We start from the raw sequence: 10,850 nt of genomic DNA on the forward strand, positions 1-10,850 counted from the left end.
AAAAATGAAGACAGGAAGGAAGGAAAGAAGAAAGAAGGGACCATAGAACAACAAGAAAACAAACAACAAAATGACAGGAATCAGTCCTTACTTATCAATAACATTGAATGTAAATGGACTAAATTCTCCCATCAAAAGACATAGAGTGGCTAAATGGATAGATTATGATCTATTTCTTTTAGGAAACAGATGATCTGTTTCTTTTGGGCCACAGATCAACCCAGTGATCTGTTGTTTAAAAGAAACACACTTCACATACACAGATACATATAGACTAAGAATAAAAGGATGAAAAATATATATTCCATTCCTATGGAAGTCATAAAACAGCAGGAGCAGCTATATTTATACCAAACAAAATAGACTTTGAGACAAAAACTATAAGAAGAGACAACGATGGTCATTGTCAATTCTGCAAGAGAATGTAGCAATTGTAAATATATATGCACCCAATGCTGGAGCACTGAGATATGTAAAGCAAATATTATTAGAGCCAAGGATACATATAGACATCAATCTAATAATAACTGTAGGCTTCAACACCTTCCTTTCACCATTGGACACATTATCCAGCAGGAAATCAACAAAGAAACACTGAACTTAATCTGCACTATAGAACAAATAAACCCAATAAATATTTACAGACTGTTTTATCCAATGGTTGCAGAATACACATTCTTCCCCTCAGCACGTGCATTATTCTCAAGGATAGACCCTATGTTAGGTCACAAAACAAGTCTTAAAACATTCAAAACAATTGAAATAATATCAAGCATCTTCTCTGACCACAATAAAATTTACAAATCAGTAACAAGAGGAATTGTGGAGGCTATACAAACATAGAATTTATGTAATATGCTCCTAAATGAACAGTAAGCAAAGAAAGAAATTAAGAGGAAAATATAAAAATAACATGAAACAAATGTAAAATGAACTACAACATATCAAAACTTATACAGTAGGGCAAAAGCAGTAATGAAAGGGAAATTTATAGTTTTAAGTGCCTACATCTAAAAATAAGAAAAACTTCAAATAACCTAATGATGCATCTAAAAGAACTAGAAAAGCAAGAGCAAACCAAATCCCAAATTAATAGAAGAAAAGACATATTTAAGATCAGAGCAGAAATAAATATAATTGAAATGAAGAAAACAATAAAAAATCAATGTAATGAAAAGTTAATCTAAAAGGTAAATAAAACTGATAAACCTTTAGCCAGTCTAAGAAAAAAAGAGAGATGATCCAAATAAATAAAATCAGAGAAGAAAAAGGAGACATTACAATCATGCCCCAGGAATTCAAAGGATCATTAGTGGCTACTATAAGAAACTAACTGCTAATAAATTGGAAAATATAGAGGAAATGAATACATTCCTAGGCACATACAAACCTACCAAGACTGAACTATGGAGAAATCCATAACCGGATCAGACCAAAAACAAGTAAGAAAAATCAAAGCCATAATAAAAATCCAGTAAAGAAAAGCCTGAGATGTGTTTGGGCATGGTGGATTATGCCTATAATCTTTGTACTTTGAGAGACCAAGGTGGATAGATCATTTGAGCCCAGGAATTCTAGACCAGTGTGGGCAACATGTCAAAACATGTTTCTACTAAAAATACAAAAACTTAGTCAGGTGTGGTGACACACACCTGCAGTCCCAGCTACTTAAGAGGCTGAGGTGGAAGGATCACCTGAGCTTGGGAAATTGAGGCTACAGTGAGCTAAGATCATACCACTGCACCCTAGCCTGGGCAACAGTAACAAGATGATCTGAAAAAGAAAGAAAGAAAGAAAAAATTAAAGAAAAGCCTGGAACGTAACAGCTTTACTTTTGAATTCTATCAAAGATTTAAAGAACTAACACCAATCATATTCAAACTGCTACTAAAAATAAAGGAGGAGCGAATTCTTCCAAACTCATTTTATAAGGCCAGTATTACCCTGATACCAAAACCAGATAAACACAAAACAACAAAAGAAAACTATGGGCCAATACCTCTGATCAGTATCAATGCAATAATTTTCCACAGAATACGAGCAAACTGAATTCAATAACACATTTAAAAAGTCATTCATCATGACCAAGTAAGATTAATCACAGGACACAAGGATAGTTTAACATATACAGATCAATCAGTATGATAGACCATATCAACAGAATGAAGGATAAAACCATATGATCATTTCAACTGATGCTAAAAAAATCACTTGATAAAATTCAACTTCTCTTCATGATAAAAAACAAACAAACAAACAAAAAACCTAAGACTAGAAGGAGCTTACCTCAATACTATAAAAGCCATAATCAAGAGACTCACAGCTAGTATCATATTGAATAAGGAAAATCTGAAAACATTTCCTCTAAGATCTGGAACATGACAAAGCTGTCAACTTTCACCACTGTTATTCAACACATAGTACTGGATGTCCTATCTAAAGCCATCTCAAAAAAGAAAGAAAGAAAAACCATCCTAATTGGAAAGGAAGAAGTCAAATTAGTCTTGTTTGTACATAATATGATCTTCATTTGGAAAAACCTAAAGACTCCACCAAAAGCTGTTAGACTCATAAACACATTAAGTAAATTTGCAGTATATAAAATCAACATACAAAAATCAGTAGCACTCCTATATGCCAACAGTGGAAAATGTGAAAAAAAATTTAAAAAGTAATCCCATTTACAATAACTACAAACAAAATCAGATACACAGGAATAAACTTAATCAAAGAAGCAAAAGATCTCTGCTATGAACACTAGAAAGCATTGATGCAAGAAATTGAAGAGAATATAAAAAAAAATGGAAAGGCATTTTACGGTCATGGATTGTAAGAATACAATACTGCTAAAATGTTCACACTACCCAAAGCAATCTACAGATTCAATGCAATCCCTATAAAAATGTCAATGACAATTTTTATATAAATAGAAAAAAAATCCAAAAATTTTTATAGAAGACTCAGTATAGCCAAAGTCATCCAGAGCAAAAAGAACTAAACCGGAGAAATCACATTACCTGACTTCAAATTATACTATAGTGCTATGGTAACCAAAACAGCATGGTACTGATATCAAACCAGACACAGAGACCAATGGGACAGAATAGAGAACTCAGAAACGAATGCATACATCTACTTTGTTGAACTTATTTTTAACAAAGGTGCCAAGAATATACTTTGGAGTAAAGACAGTCTCTTCAATAAATGGTGCTGGAAAAACTGAACATTCATATGCAGAAGAATGAAACTAGACTCCTAGAGCATATACAAAAATCAAATCAAAATTGATGAAAGACTTAAACTTAGGATCTCAAACCATGAAACTATTACATGAAAACTGAAGAAACCCTCCAGGACATTGGCCTTGGCATAGACTTCTTGAGTAATACAAGGAAAGACAAGTAAAACAAAAATGGACAAACAGGATCACATGAAATCAAAAAGATACTGCATAGCAAAAGAAAAAACCAACAATGTGAAGAGACAACCCACGGAATAGAGAAATTTTTGCAAACTATCCAACTGACATGGGCTTAATAACCAGAATATATAAGGAGCTCAAACAAATCTATAGGAAAAAATATATAATAATCTGATTTTAAAATGGGCAAAAGATATGAATAGACATTACTCAAAAGAAGACATAAAATGGCAAACAAGTATATGAAAAGGTGCTCTACATTGCTGCTCATCAGAGAAATGCAAATCAAAGCTACAATGAGATATCATCTCATCCCAGTTAAAATGGCTTTTATACAAAAGATAGGCAATAAGGAATGCTGATAAGGATGTGGAGAAAGGGGAACTCATGTTTACTGCTGGAGGGAATGTAAATTAGTACAGCCACGATGAAGCCCAGTATAGATATTTCTCAAAAAACTACAAACAGAGCTACCACGTGATCCAGCAATCCCACTGCTAGGTCTATTTCCCCAAAGAAAGGAAATCAGTATATCAAAGCAATACCTGTGTTTCTACGTTTCTTGCAGCACTATTCGTAATAGCTACGATTTGGAAGCAAGCTAAGTGTCCATCAGCAGACAAAAGGTTAAAGAACATGCGGTACATATATACAATGGAGCCCTCAGCCATAAAAATGCATGAGCTCTTGTCATTTGTAACAACATGGGTTAACCTAGAGGATGTTGTGTTAATTGAAAAAAAGCCAGGCACCAAAAGACAAACTTTCCATGTTCTTACTTATTTTGTGGGAACTAAAAATTAAAACAATTGAACTCGGGGAGAAAGAGAGTAGAATGATGACTACCAGAGGCTGGGAAGGGTAGTAGGAAGTAGTGTAAAATGGGGATGGTTAATGAGTACAAAAATATAGTTAGATGGAAGGAGTATGACCTAGCACTTGATAGCACAGCAGGGTGACAACAGTCAGCGTAATTTTTTGTACATTTCAGAATAACTGCAGAGTACAGTTGGATTGTTCATAACCAGAAAGAAATGGTGAACGCTAGAGGTGACTGAGACCCCATCTACCCTGATGTGATTATTACGAATTATACACCAGTGTTAAAATATCTCATGTACCCCATAAGTATACATACCTATTATATACCCATAAAAATTTAAAGTTTTAAATTTTTTAAAAAGGAAAGGAGAAAAGAACAGCACGAGGACTATGAGATATATCCAGAAATTTGTTGGTGTGGACCTTACTTCTCTACCCATCGAATAGATTCACCTAAAATGAGCACTAAAATTAGCATTGGATGATGGTCTGTGTGACCTTTGACTGACTGGCTAACTAGCTGTGTAACTCTGGAAAATTTTTGGAATTCAGTTTTCTTAACTATATAAGGCAGGCATTACATTGGTTGATTAGAAAGGTCACTTCCCATTCAGAAAAGAATTCTGAATTGGCTTCCAGTGAGAACTAGAAGAGTAACTATTGCAGGAAAGACCATGAAGTAGCCAATAAGACAAATCTCAGTGAAATAGTCCAACTGCTGGAAATATAGACAATTTCAGGACAAAAACTTCTGTGCCACATGGCAGTCTTTTACAAAAGTGACTCAATGAATTTCAGAAATATCTAAACTGTTATGAGATTGCATTAGTCAGGACTCTCTAACGGGATAGAACTAATAGGATGTAAGTATATATGAAGGAGAGTTTATCAGGAGAACTGACTCACATGATCACAAGGCGAAGTACCACAATAGGCAGTCTGCAAGCTAAGGAGCAGGGAAACCAGTTCAAATCCCAAAACCTCACAAGTAGGGAAGCTGACAGTGAAGCCTTCCATCTGTGGCCAAAGGCCCAGGAACCCTTGGCAAACCACTACTGTAAGTCCAAGAGTCCAAAAGCTAAAGAATTTGTAATCTGATGTTCGAGGGCAGGAAGCATCCAGCGAAGGAGAAAGATGAAGGCTGGAAGACTCAGCAAGCCTCTCTTTCCAACTTCTCATGCGCGCTTTATTCTAGTCACACTGGCAGCTGAATAAATAGATGGCACCCACCCAGATTGAGGTTGGGTCTGCCTTGCCCAGTCCACTGACTCGAATGTTAATCTCCTTTGGCAACACCCTCACAGACAAACTCAGGAACGATACTTTGCATCCTTCAATCTAATCAAGTTGACAATATTAACCATCACAGAGATGATGAATATCATAGTCATAGTTTTGAATACCTGTGAATTTTATGTGTTTACCAGTTTTAAGAATTATCCCTCAAGTCCCAGTATAGTCTTCCCTTAGCCTTAGATTACTATGATGATATAGCAGCTTGAGACATAAGTTCTTCTCACAGCAATAACAAGATCTAACCAAGCATTAACTGTTTTCACACACACGACTATTTTCACCTTGAAGTTTATATGTACACATTATATAGTCTGGATATTCATCCCTTCAAAACTCATGCTGAAAATTGATCCCCATTGTTGGAGGGGGAGCCTAAAGGGAAGTATTTGGGTCATGGGAGTGAATCCCTCATGAATGCCCTGGAGCCATCCTCATTGTAAAGAGTGAGCTCTCACTCCATGAGTTCCAGCAAGAGTTTCGCCCTACCTTTCCAGAGAGCTGGTTGTTGAAAAGAGCCTAGCATCTCTCCCTGCTCTCTCTTGCTTCCTCTTCTGCCATGTGATAGTGTGCATAGCGTGGCTCCCCTTCTTCTTCTGCAATGGGTGGATGCAGCCTGAAGCCCTCACAACCAGTGGATTCTGGTGCCATGCTTCTTCTACAGTCTACAGAATCAAATAAACTTTCTTTCTTTATAAATTACCCAGCCTCAGGTATTCCTTTACACAACACCAAGGGACTAAGATGACACATGAAATAGGGTCTATCAGCTCCAATCAGCTAAATGGCTCAAGAGCAGCACTATCAAGAAGAATGCTTCCCTGGATAAGTATTGTTTCTGATTGCCCAACATTCTTTCATTAGGGCATTATTTATCTCTCATGGCATGAGGTCCTCAAGTGGCTGCGATGGCAGAACCCTGCTCCCTTAGCTTCAGAAAGTTCATTTATTATTTTTTTTCTTCTGGGAATTTGGATCTTGATTGGAAACACGCAGTTGCCTGAGGCAGTTAAAAGAAGTCTCCCAATTGAAGTGCTCTGGAAGGAAATACACAAACTTTCTCTGGTTTTCCAGCTTTTCCTTGAGTCTGTGAGCTACTTTGTGCCTACACTAAACAGGGTCAGTTTCACTTGCTTACCCACAAAGAATCCTGATGCCAAAATGCAAAAGGGCTAGTCTTGCCAATCAAGTTTCTTGAAGGGAAATGTCAAGATTGTGTTACATTCCCTAATCATTTGCTAAGGCGGAGAAAACAGTGACTCAGAACTAGAACAGAAACCATCTGGCTTAACAAATTTTCCTAATGAGAAAACAATTCCAAAGAGAAGAGACTGATTGGAAAACACACAATTAGTAATGACGGACCCAGATTCGAAACACCTGATGCTTAAGTCTAGCGCCTTTTTCCAACTATCAACATTTTTAATGGATAATCCCCCAAAATGAGTAACTATCTAGTAATTGGATGCAGAGTCTATTTCTAATATTTTTAAAAAGGTGTATATAGAACAGTGGTTACTTTGCTTTTCAATGTTTTAACACATTCATGCAGTTCAGAAATTTATTTTTTAAATGCAGTGTAGATCTTTCTCCCACACCTGCCCCACCTGTCCTGTCCCTTTCTATCCTAAGGTAACAACGTTTATTCATTTCTTTTGTATGCTTCCAGGGTTTCATTATGCAAGTGCAAACACATGTATTTCCTTATTTTTTTTTTCTTCCAAGTCAGGGTTTCGCTCTGTTGCCCAGGCTAGAATGCTGTGGTGTGAACACGGCTCACAGCAACCTCAACGTTTCAGGATCAAGCAATCCTCCTGCCTCCACCTCTTGAGTAGCTAGACCACAGTGGTCACTGGCTACTCTCACTTCGGCCTCCTAAAATGCCGGGATTACAGGCCTGGGCCACGATGCCCGATCTGTTTCCTCCTTTCTTACATCAAAAAGAGAATACCCTACATACTTTTATGCACCTTACTTTTTAAACAAGAACTTTTATAGATTTTCCACATCATTACATGAAGAACAGTCTTATTTTTACAGGTGCATTATATCTCACTCTATGGACATATGTTTATTTAAGCCATCCCCAGGTGATGGATATTTAGGATATTTTCAGTCTTTTGCTGTTCAAACAATACCCTTGTAAATAACATCAGTTCATAGCTAAGCAATCTTTTTGTGCAACAGATTTCCAGAAGTTTATTTGCTGAGTCAATGCAGATGTATGAATTTGAAATTCTGATAGATATTAACTAACTGCCTGCATAAGGGTTCATGTACATTTGTATGCTACATGCACGAATCATCAGACCTGTTTCCCACAGTTTTGTTAAACAGTATGTTATAAAAAACAATAATTGTCCAGTTCAGCTATTTAAGGAAAAGTAACTCAGAAGAGTTAATTATTTTAAGTAATACAAAAAAATTCTGTAAGACAGCTTACCTGTAGATTTTCTACCTTGAATATACAACAAAGAGAGTGTAATAAAAAGCTGTCCTCTGAAATCACTCTTGTTGCAGTTAAGAGATTTGCTGTCAGGAAAGGAAGCAGGAAGCATTAGGTTAGCTGCAGAAAGTGTTTACTGTTATTTGCATCCAATAGTACTGAATATTAAATGCATGTAATAAAGAGATCTTCCAAACAGGCTTTGTGTGGGCAACAAGGCCATTTTATTTCTCGCTTGGGTTCAAGTGGGCACAATCCAAGAAAGGACTGGTGAAGGGGGTAAGGTGGGAATTGGATTCATAGTTTGGGGTAGTTTTTTGGGGAAGAGGGTGTTGCAGAGTAAGATCAGTTATAGTGGTGAGGGGTAGGGGCAAGAAGTATACATGACCACAAGTTCAGTTACAATGGCAAGTGGGGGTGAGGCAGAAGAGCAGTTAAGATGGCAGGATGGATGAGAGGTATTCACAGTATCATAAGAATAGTTAAGATGGCAGGGTTGGGTGAAGGGCTTGTCTGGGGAATCTCCCCTGGGTGATCAGGGACAATGGCTAAAGCAGGCGGTGGGGGCTGGGAAATGTTCAGCTGAGGCAGGCAGGACTTCAGACTTTCAGGCTCTAGGCTTGCATATGGGGACCTGACATCTACCAAGCAATAATCTCTTTTATGTTTAAGCTGACCAAGTTGAAACTCTTCAATAAACTGGACTTTTCAAATCTTGGCTCTTGCACTTTCAACTGTTGACCTTAAGCAAGTTACTTAAACTCCTTTTGCCCTATCTTCACAACGAGGATTCCTGAGAGAAGACACATAAAGCTCATAGAACAATGTCTGAACACATAAGTGTTCAGTTCATATCAACTATTGTCATCATATGATTTGCACATCTCACAGTTATCTTTAATGAGCCTGAGGAAATGTGGTAGTGAGACTGACAGGGAGTATAATCTCAAATACATTTGAAGGTATGGAGTGAAAAGAAGGAGAAATGGGTAACGGAAGGAACAAGAGGATGTATGATCTGTCCACTGCATTCAAATTCAAATTAAAAAAAAATCCATGTTGGCCAAACAAAATAATTCTGCATGCAGACAATTCTGTCTTGGAGATTGTAATATCAAAAATAATTTCAATATTCCATTTAGCTTTACCATTCCATACTTAAGTTATTTTAGCCAATAGTGCCAGCATTCTACCGGGACTTCACCACTTAGCTTCAACTCCCTTCTCCTTTGCTGCCTCTTTATTTGATCATTCTTATATTCTGTTCATACCTCCATTCAATGCATCCTTAGCCCTCTTTCCAACATAACTTCTGAATGCTCCATGTCTCTGCCCACTTCTCCACCTATATTAGTCAACTATTGCTGCAAACCTAGAGTTTTACAACAATAAAGGTATAATTTTCTTGCTCTCCAGTTTGAGGGTCAGTCAGGGAGGATCTGCGTCAGTTTGTAGTTGGCTGGGCTTTGGGATTAGAATCACAATGCAATTTATATGTCTCTCATTCTCCCTGGACCAGCAAAAGACAGGAGCACAAGAGGGCAGACAAAAAAATACAATGTCTCTTGAAGTCTGATATGGTTTGGATTTACATCCTTGCCCAAATCTCAAGTCAAATTATAATTCCAGTGGTTGGAGAAGGGGACTAGTGGGAGGTAATTATATCCTGGGGGCAGATTTCCCCCTTGCCATTCTCATGACAGTGAGATCTCATGAGATCTGATGTTTTAAAAGTGTGTGTCACTTCCCCCTTCACTCTGTCTCTCTGCTGCTGCCATGTGAAGAAGGTGCTTGTTTCCCCTTCACCTTTTGTCATGACTGTAAGTTTAATGAGGCCTCCCAGTCATGCTTCCTGTTAAGCTTGCAGAACTGCGAATCAATTAAACCTTTTTTTCTCCGTAAATAACCCACTCTCCAGTAGTTCTTTATAGCATTGTGAGAATGAATTAATACAGAAAGTTGGTTCCAGAAGAGTGGGGCATTGTTATAAATGCACCTGAAAATATGGAAGTGACTTTGGAACTGGGTAACAAGCAGAGGTTGGAACAGTTTGAACGGAGGGCTTAGAAGAAAACAGGAGAATGTGGGAAAGTTTGAAACGTCCTAGAGATTTGCTACATGGCTTTGACAAAAAATGCTGACAGTGATATGGACAATGAAGTCTAGGCTGAGGTGGTCTCAGATGGAGATGAGGAACTTACTGGGAATTGGAGTAAAGGTGACACTTGCTATGTTTTTGCAAAGAGACTAGTGGCATTTTGCCTCCGCCCTAGAGATCTGTGGAACTTTGAACTTGAGAGCGATAATTTAGCATATCCAGCAGAAGAAATTTCTAAGCAACAAAACATTCAAGATGTAACCTGGCTGTTCCTAAAATTGTACGCCTATATGTGTGAACAAGATATGATCTGAAACTGAAACTTACATTTAAAGGGAAGCAGAGCATAAATGTTTGGCAAGTTTGCAGCCCAGCCATGAGGTAGAAAACAGTAACACATCTCCTGGGAAGAAATTCAAGCCTGCTGCAAAAATTTGCATAAATAAAGCGAAGCCAAATGTTAATAGCCAAAACAATGGGGAAAATGTCTCCAGGGTATGCAGAGATCCATCACAGCCCCAGGGCCCAGTAGAAAAAAAAAACGGTTCTGTGGGCCAGGTCCAGGGCACAGCTGCTCTGTGCAGCTTCAGGATATGGTTTCCTGTGTCCTAGCCACTCCTGCTCCAGCCGTGGCTAAAAGGGGTAAAGGTACAGCTTCAGAAGGTGCAAGCCCCAAGCCTTAGTAGTTTCCACATGGTGTTTGGCTTGCATATGCACAGAAAACAAGAGTTGAGGTTTGGGAATCTCCACCTAGATTTTGGAGGATGTAT

Source organism: Callithrix jacchus, chromosome 8, assembly GCF_049354715.1.
Source record: "Callithrix jacchus isolate 240 chromosome 8, calJac240_pri, whole genome shotgun sequence".
Classification (NCBI taxonomy): domain Eukaryota; kingdom Metazoa; phylum Chordata; class Mammalia; order Primates; family Cebidae; genus Callithrix; species Callithrix jacchus.